The sequence below is a fragment of the Carassius auratus genome, unplaced genomic scaffold (assembly GCF_003368295.1).
Source record: "Carassius auratus strain Wakin unplaced genomic scaffold, ASM336829v1 scaf_tig00217674, whole genome shotgun sequence".
Lineage (NCBI taxonomy): Eukaryota > Metazoa > Chordata > Actinopteri > Cypriniformes > Cyprinidae > Carassius > Carassius auratus.
This window is the reverse complement of record NW_020529178.1, coordinates 47501-55000: the sequence shown is the minus strand read 5'-3', so window position 1 is coordinate 55000 and position 7500 is coordinate 47501. Positions and strand designations below refer to the sequence as shown.

The 7500-nt window shown below is 35.7% G+C and overlaps 1 pseudogene; it reads right to left on the bottom strand.

The window, feature by feature from the left end:
* Positions 1-2714: 2714 nt before the first annotated feature.
* On the bottom strand, positions 2715-2833 carry LOC113102012 (uncharacterized; annotated as a pseudogene).
* Between the last annotated feature and the right edge of the window lie 4667 nt (positions 2834-7500).

Below are 7500 nucleotides of genomic sequence, written 5' to 3'. Positions count from 1 at the left end.
CAAAAAGCTTACAGCACCTGGTATTCCCAGGCGGTCTCCCATCCAAGTACTAACCAGGCCCAAACCTGCTTAGCTTCCGAGAGCAGACGAGATCGGGCATAGCTTTTTTTTTTTTTTTTATTCAAAAATTGTCATATTACAACATTCCATAAATATTTTGTACATTAAAGTCTTATTTCCTTTTAAAACAGTCTTTTAACATTTTTTTTTTCTAAAAAAGACTCCTACATACATTTAACATACATTTTAAAAACAATCTAAATCACATTTTTGCAATAATACATTAAAATGAAAATATGTCATTTCAAGGAATGGATTCCCTTTTACACTTTTTTTTACAAACACTTATTTTTCATCTTTCATATTATAGTAACAAAACAGAACATTTAGAATAAAACACATCTTTATCCTAAAAAAATTGCACACATGTATTTTTGTCTTCTTTTGTTTGACCATGTTTCTTCTGCTCCATTTAACAAACCTTGCAATGTTTAAGATGCAATTTAAAAAACACTCATTATTGACATTTATTAAAATAGCGACCCCTCTTTTCCTTCCTATATCACAATTACTATACATTTCTCCATTCCACAATTTTCTGATTTCATCACTTATTTTATCTTCCCACCTCATTCCTTGTAGACATAACATATCCCTATTTTTAGTCAGACACATCAATCTTTCAAACCTTTGACTTTGGGATAAGTCTCTAGCATTCAATGAAACAATACTTAGAAAACTCATTAAGGAAAACACAGGATAAACCAAAAACCACCACTCAATTAGTTTCATTGTCTTTAAAGAAAACATGTCTTGCTTCCCCCATTTCCACTTTTCCTCCTTTCCTTTAGCGCATCTCTTCTTATTTTCTGCTTTTTAAGAACCTTTTGAATGTCAACTCCACCTTTTGTTCTTGCTTTTACACCTCTATTCAGTCTTTCTATTCCTTTATTTTCCAAACCAAAAATCCTCCCCCCATTTTCCACTTCTCTTACCTCCGGCAGTATCTTCATTCCCTTATCCTCATCCTTTTCTTGACCTTTTTCATAGTCCATCCCAGTCATGTCCACTTCTTCCTTTTCCTTAGAAAAGTCTTTGTTAATTAAAATTCTTTCCTCTTTGTCTTCTCTTTCTCCCTTCTCCATTCCTTGTTCTCCATCTTTGCTCTTTTCTTCATTCCCATCTTTGTTGGTTTCCTCCTCTTTCTCATTGTCCTGTTCATCTTCCTCTCCTTGAGTCTGCCGCAGTGAATCATTTAAATGATCAGTTGCAGTATCTCCCATCACCTCCTGTACGTCCATATTTGTGTCTTCATTTACCTCATGTTCCATCTCACATCTGCATCTCATGATTGCTTTGTCGCAGCCTTGGCACCGTGGGACTTTGCAGTCCCGCGCATAATGCCCCTGCTCAAAACAGTCTCGACATTTGAATTGCGGACAGTCCTTTTTCTCATGTTCCACACTTACACAGATCCTGCATGTCTTCAGCTGGTTGTCATGAATCACTCTGTAGTACTGCACTCCTTCTTCAGTCATGAACCTGGTATTATATGGCAAAGATGTCACTTCTTGTGGAAACTTTACCTTTAGAAAACGTGTTCCGTCCGCCACTGTTGTCCCCGGATGATATCTTCTTCTTAGAGGCAAAATGGGAGTTACTCCCCAATTTATCAGTTTTTGAATAATTTCCTCATCTTCTATATAGCTGGGCAGACTCAAGAAAGATACCATTCTTTCTATTGCACACAGTTTCCTTATCTCACATTCTTTTCCGTTAATCATGATTCCATTCAACAGTAAATCACAGTCCAACTCACTTTCCATAGTCATTTCAAATTCATTGTTATTCTTTCTTCTTAGTCCGATCAGTTTTCCAATTCCTACTTTCTCTTCAACTGATTTAATGATCATTATTAATGTTGTGTGTTCTATATCTTTTACAGTCATTGTTAATGTTGCTTCTTTTCTGTATTGCCTCTGATACTTTGTTTGTTGGCTCAACCTCTTTATCATTTGCTGTCGTTGAGATAAATCATTTATTTTTTCACCAACTCCTTTATTAGTTCCAGTACCTTCAGTTGTTTGTAGTGCTGTTTTTCTGTCCTGTCCATTTGTTTTTCCATCTGGTTTTCTCCTTGAAACCACCTTTGCCCATGTTTCATTCCTGCTTTCACCATTGTCTTCATTTATATTCCTTTCCATCTCGTCTGCAACATATCCTGATTCTCTGTTCCTCATCTCATTTCCTTTTGCCAGTCCGTGTCCTTTGTCCGTTAAATCCGTCATTTTCTTAAATGAAAACCCCAAACAGTATAAACTGTTTGGGGTTAAAAAACAACAACAACTAACTAATATAAACTCAAAACACACAAACAAACGAAAAAACTAAACCAAACTACAAAATGGAAGAGCCTCTCTCTTCCTACTACTGCCAACTCACTTCCTGTTGCACTCTAGCGCCCTCAGGTTGGTATGGCCGTAAGCGAAGACTGCTGCAAAGAGAGGGCTATTTAAAGACCAGCCCATCTAATCGCCAGTACATTATATAAGTAGGAAAGAAAACCCAAAAGCTTAAAGCACCTGGTATTCCTAGGCAGTCTCTCATCCAAGTACTAACCAGACCTAAACCTGCTAAGATTCAGATATCGGGCATTTACTTTTTTTTTTTTTTTTTTTGCAAGATTATTATATAAATCGTGAAATTTTCCAAAAAGTTTAAAGCACCTGGTATTCCCAGGCAGTCTCCTATCCATGTACTAACCAGGCCCAAACCTGCTTAGCTTCCGAGAGCAGACGAGATCGGGCATAGCCAGGTTGGTATGGCCGTAAGCGAAGACTGCTGCAAAGAGAGGGCTATTTAAAGACCAGCCCATCTAATCGCCAGTACATTATATAAGTAGGAAAGAAAACCCAAAAGCTTAAAGCACCTGGTATTCCTAGGCAGTCTCTCATCCAAGTACTAACCAGACCTAAACCTGCTAAGATTCAGATATCGGGCATTGACTTTTTTTTTTTTTTGCAAGATTATTATATAAATCGTGAAATTTTCCAAAAAGTTTAAAGCACCTGGTATTCCCAGGCAGTCTCCTATCCATGTACTAACCAGGCCCAAACCTGCTAATAATCAGAGATCGGGCATTGACTCTATTTTTTGGCTAAATTATTATATACAAAGTGAAAAGTTTCAAAAAAGCTTAAAGCACCTGGTATTCCTAGGCAGTCTCTCATCCAAGTACTAACCAGACCTAAACCTGCTAATAATCAGAGATCGGGCATTGACTCTATTTTTTGGCTAAATTATTATATACAAAGTGAAAAGTTTCAAAAAAGCTTAAAGCACCTGGTATTCCCAGGCCGTCTCCCATCCAAGTACTAACCAGGCCCAAACCTGCTTAGCTTCCGAGAGCAGACGAGATCGGGCATAGCCTTTTTTTTATCTTTTTATTTAACTTTCAATTCACAGTTTTCTATTGCATTATTCCATCCGATTGACTTTCATTTCAATACATTTGTATGATTCGTTTTTTCCAATTGATCAACTTAATTTTTTATAATCATACAGCAATAAAAATATAGAACATAAATAAAATACACACAAATATGTTTACATTTACTTAATTGACATCAGCCATTCTCAACCAGATTGTTACTCTTTACCAATTGAAACATATTTCTTCCCCCACATTTTGATGTATGAACTTATTTGTAGTCAAAAAAACTCTTTCCCCTCTTTATCTCCATACTTACAAATCAACTCTACATCTCTTTGTATCATTGACTTAAACATATCTTTTACTTTTACCTTTCTCCCTTCGAAATGTGCATAGTTCCTTCTTAGCACTACTGCTAGTCTGGCATGACTCAGAACAAAATTAATTAAACAAATGTCAGTTGATTTCCTTTTCCCGAAAGTTCCAAACAAAAACAATTTTCCCCATTCCTCCTCGGTCTCAACTTTGACACTCCAGTTTTCTAGTAACAGATTTTTAAGAAAATCAAAAAAATCCACCAACTCTTCACATCTTAAAAAGTAATGTAAGAAACTCTCATGGCCATTACCACATACGTCACAAATGACATTTACCTCATTATTTATTTTGTTTAACACCACATTTGTGTAAATTCTATTATGTCTTATCAGAAAGTCATTATTCTCACACTCTATACTGTTGTATTTTATGTTTAAGTTTGACCATATTTTCTTCACATCTAAATCTTCAAATACTTTCTTCCACACCTTTTCTGATGCTGGTTCTTTTATAACATCAACTATTATTCTCCTGTATATATTCTTTACACTCATATTTTTAAATTTGTTTTTCTTAGCATTATCATCCACATACATCTCCGGCATACATTTTTCCACGTTAGATACATATTCACGTTCGATCATATTAGTCCACTGCAAAGGTATACTTGATTTAATTTTTCCATATATTTTATTTACTTTCTCTCTGTTCTCCATTCCTTCCAGATCACACACAGTATCATAAATGCAGTTATTTTTTAGAAATCCTGGAATAACTTCATACATAATGTCCTTCACTTGTTTTATACCCCCTTCTATGAATTTACATTCATACAATGTTTTATTTTTATGTTTAATCTTTTCGTTGAGAAATAGTGGTAGATTTTTAATCACCTGTATGTCTTCACATTCATATTCTATTTTGGGAAGGAACTGTCTCCATGCCTCTAATACTTCCCGATATATTTCTGGTATTCCTTCCGTCATTGATTGCTTAAAGCCCATATACCATCCATTGTCCCCTATTCCTCCCACATCATCAATATATTTCCTTAAGAATTCCTTCCACCCATAATCCCATAGCCCTCCCATATATTTTTTCACCGTTTTTATTCTCATCGCAGCCCTTTTTATTTCTAGGTCCATCAAGCTTAAGCCTCCTTCCCATCTCTTACCCACCAATGTTTTCTGTGCAATTTTCACACCTTTTCCCTCCCATATAAAATCACATACAATTTTATTCAATTCATTCATCACCCACCCTGGCATTTCCATTACACTCATTACATAAACACAAACTGACAACAGCAGGCTATTTACTACTATTACTTTCCCATTTAACTTTAATTTCCTCCCTTTCCATGTTGCACTTACTGTTCTTATTTTATTAATTACCCCAGTCCAGGTCACATCTCTTGCCTCTTTGCTTTCGACCCCTAAATATACCCCTAATACTTTCATATATTTTTCCTCCACTCTTATCCCTACCTCTACTCTCTCTACCTCCCCTATATACATTAATTCAGATTTATCTACATTTATTTTTGCCCCTGATGCCTTCCCAAACATCTTTACTATCTCTAAAACTCTTTTTACACTGTTTCCTTCCCTCACTGTAATTGTAGTGTCATCTGCATATTGGTTTATAGTACACATTCCTCCATATGGCAACTCAATACCAACTACCCTTCTATCCCTCTTGATTAGAGTGGCTAAAGGCTCTACTGAAATTGCATATAATAATGCAGACAGGGGACAGCCCTGTCTCACTGACCTTCCTATCTTAAACCTGTCTGTTAATACTCCATTTATTTTTATGCAACTTTTTGCCTTCTCATATAGTCTCTTCACCCACCCTATCATTCTACTTCCAAATCCAAACTTCTCTAATACCTTAAATAAGTATTTGTGTTCTACCCTATCGAATGCTTTATTCCAATCTATCCCTAATACTATTCCTCCCTTCTTATCTCGTTTCATGTACTCTATCACATCCCTAACTATCCCTATCGTGTCTGCTATATCCCTGCCTGGTATGCTGTAACTTTGTGTTGGTTGCACTATACTTCCAATCACTTTTTTCACTCTGTTCGCTAAAACTTTAGTCAGTATTTTATAATCCACATTTAATAGACTGATTGGTCTATAGTTCTCTATATTCAACCTATTCCCCTTCTTATACACCAGAGCTATCACTCCCTCTACCATTCTATCTTGCACCATCCCTGTTGTTTCCATCTCCTTGAACACTTTAACTAAAATCGGTGCTACCTCTTCTCTATATGTTTTATACCATTCAATACCAATCCCATCACTCCCTGGACTTTTTCCACTTTTCAACCCCCCTATTGCCGCTTCTACTTCCTTCTCATCTATCTCTCTATCACACCACTCTGCATCCTCCTTATTTAGAATATTTTCTACACTTTCTAATACTCCATCTATACTTCTCTCATCCACTTCTCCTCTCTTATATAATTCTCCATAGAATTCTTGAACTCTCTCCAAAATCTCTACATAGTCTTTGGTTGTTTTGCCCTCTTTTGTATTTATTTCATTTATATACGTTTTACTTTGTCTCCTTTTCTCTAGCCCTAAAAAATACCCTGTGCATTTCTCACCTTCTAATGCATATTTTGCCTTGCTTCGTAAAATAGCTTCTCTGCATTTCTCCCTTTCATATTTTTCTAGCGCCATCTTAACCTCTATATATTTTTCCATACTGTATCCTTCTTCATCTTCAGCCTTAACTAACTCCTCTCTCAATCTTTCTCTAAGCATAATTTCCTCCTTCTTCATCTTTCCTCTTCTTTTCTTACTGTATTTTATACTAATTAACTTAATTTGATCCTTTATTTCCTCCCATCTCTCCGCTATTGTACCCTCTAATCCACCGTCTCTTGTATACTCATCTATCTTTTCTTCTTCCCTATTTAATAGATCCTTCATCTGTATCTCATATTCTTCCTCTTCGATATACCCTGCATTCAATATCCACATCCCTCCTCCTACCTCCTCACTCCCTACCTTGATTCTGAACCTTACACTATCGTGATCACTTAAACTATTTACCTGATGTTTTATCCCGTCTATGTATCTAATTATTTCCTCTTCAACTAACACTAAATCTATTCTACTCTGTTTTAATATACCTTCTCTTAACTGCCTTCTAGTAAATTCTCTTTTTTCTGGATTTTCATACCTCCACACATCTATTAACCCCTTTTCTCTCATTATCTCCATCAACATTCCCCTAGACTTTTCCCATCTAAATTTTACCCCCTTTCCCACGTCCAATCTGCTACATTTTATATTAAAATCTCCCACTATAATACATTTCCCCACAATCAATCCTTTTAACTCTTTCAAAATTTCCCTCCTGTCCCCTTCTATATTTGGAACATATATATTTATTAATCTAAAATTCATATCTCTATACATGAATTCAACCACCAAGATCCTTCCCCTCTGGTCTTTATACACCTCTCTTATACCTTCTACAATATCTTTTTTAAATAATATTGCCACACCTGTTGCATTTTTTGCATCATTATTATAGTATATGTCCCCTCTCCACTCTTCTCTCATCTCCTTTACTTTATCCTCCTCCCAGTTTGTCTCCTGTATACAGATTATATCACTCCGATAAGTAAATAATAGTTTTTTCATCTTGTTTTTATCCCTTAACCCATTTATGTTTATTGAAGTTACAGTGGCCATGAGAGTAACCCAGAAGAAAAACTAAACAAA